Genomic DNA, 2,312 nt, shown 5'->3' with positions numbered 1-2,312 from the left:
TACCAGAACTACGTTCTGGATAGGACTGAATGACAAAGCAGAATTAGATCCTGTAAGAATCCCTTCTCAAAAATATCTCTGGTTGCAAAGTAAAATATTTACTGTAGGTGACCAACGATTCAGATTCACCTCAATGGCCTCTCTGACTGACTCCCTTAACAGAACTGGATGAGTACCAAAAGACAGAAAACACAAAAAAACCCATGGAAATATAAGAAATGTATCAGAAGCTGTATGAAGCAGCGTAATTAAGACCAAAGTAGCTAGAACAAAAACGAATTGCAAAACACAACAAAGAACACTGCGGGAGCTGCATCGATAAAAACAGATGAAGGCTATCGCCTTCTCTGAAAAACTCAAGAGAAGATCTGAGCCGACGATAGGTATCTTTGGGTAACAGATACCAGATAGAAACATACTATAAGACAGAAAACAGACTGCTGTGGAGCATAAAGATGGCTTCGGAAAAGGTTCTGACAGAATAAGAGTCATCGTCACAGGGATTAGAGAGGTCCCAAAGGGGCCAGAGAGACCAAAGAAGTCTCGGGGATGCAATGAGCTCAAAAGGGAATTGAACAAAGTACAGATGTCCTCAGGGGACCAAATAGAGGCGCACCAAATGCATGAGAGGACAGAAAGACTGACCAGGGTAACAGATGCAGACTCGGGAAGGGTTCTGAGGAGAAAAGAGGGGTGCAAAGTGCCCTCCTGAGCTAGAATGGGGCTTCTGGGGCATAGGGGATGTCTCACAAGAGCTCATCAAAGGGAGCGGAGGAGTCCTGAGGGGGCCTGAGAGACCAAAGAAGCCTCAGAGATAACAATGAGGAACTCTGAAGGGATTTCAACAAACTACAGATGTTGTCAGGGGGCTGGGGGCTGAATGAAGGCATCCTAAACGGCAAAGAGTAAGATAAAAGCACTCTGAAGAGCACAAAAAAAAAAAATTCGAAAGGGAGCTACAAGAGTGCTGTGGAGTACAAGAAAGGACTTGAAAGGCATCGTTAGAGAGAGTAGAGGAATTAGGAGGGGGCAGGGTAAGAAAAGAAGGCTTGGAGACACAGTGAGGGCCTTGGAGTCTCAAGAGGGCATCTAGGCAAACTACAGATGACTGAGTGAGAGAGGAACCGAACGGAGACACCCTCGATGGCAGAGAGAAAGATAAAGGAGCGCTGCATAGCAAAGAAAGATGTGAGGCTCTGACGGAACAAGAAAGATTGAAACGGCGATAAAATGCTACAAGGAGAATGAGGAAGGTCTCAGGAGGTATCGTGACTGTGAGGAGAGGGGTGTTGAGGGCGGCTGACAGGAAAAAGAAGGCTTGAGGACAACAAGGAGGAACTCGGGTGAACATCTGAGCAGAGTACAGATGGTCTCAGGTGGCCAGGGACTGAACACAGGAATCCTAGGTAGCGTAGAGGAACAAATGAGTGCTTTGCGGCTCAAAGTGCTACAAGATGGATGTGGAGCACAAGGAAGGTCTCAGGAGGCATCATGACTGGGAGAAAAAAGTGTCCCGAGGGAGGCAGAGACACAGAAAAAGGACGGGGGACAGAACAATTAAATCCAGAGGGAATGTGAACTGAGTAAACATGTCATCAGAGGGCCAGGGAATGAATAGAGGCACAGCTAGAGGGAAGAGAGGACCAAATAACTGGGCTTGTCACAGATACGGGCACAGGAAGTCTTCTGAGGGAATGAGAGGGATGCAAGGTCCGCTACAAAGCTAAAAGCATCCTAAGGGCAACCTCTAAGGCATTGATAGGCATCGCGGCACCATTAGAGGGGTCCTGAATGGGCCAGAGAGACCAAAGAAGGCTCAGGGACACAAGGAAGGGAGTCTGGAGGGGATTTGAACAGAGTACAGATGTCCTCAGGAGGCTGGGGACTAAATGGAGGCACCCTAGATGGCAGACAGGATGATAAGAGCACTCTGAGGCACAAACCAACCCGAGGACGGGGTTCGGAGGTAACGAGAGAGGATCAAAGTCCGCTACAGAGCTAAAACAGGGCTGTGGGTCACAAAGAAGGTCTCAGGAGGCACGGTGACTGGGAACAGAGGGGTCACGAAAGGCTCGAAGGATAAGAGAGATAGAAAGGGAAGTAAAGTGCTACCAAAATGCTGTGGAGCACAAGGAAGGTCTCAGGAGGCATTCTAGATGGCATAGAGAAGAAAAAGAATGCTCTTTTTTGGGAACGGAGATCTTAGGAGAGGTGTGATTGCAACAAAATGAGTCCAAAGGGGGCTTACGGAGCTAAAAGTTTGCTGCGGGGAACATCTAAGACCTCAGGAGGCATCGTGACAGTAGCAGAGG

Source organism: Aptenodytes forsteri, unplaced genomic scaffold, assembly GCF_000699145.1.
Source record: "Aptenodytes forsteri isolate BGI_AS27 unplaced genomic scaffold, ASM69914v1 Scaffold373, whole genome shotgun sequence".
Taxonomy (NCBI): Eukaryota; Metazoa; Chordata; class Aves; order Sphenisciformes; family Spheniscidae; genus Aptenodytes; species Aptenodytes forsteri.
The sequence above is the reverse complement of the archived record's forward strand: the minus strand, read 5'-3'. Positions refer to the sequence as shown.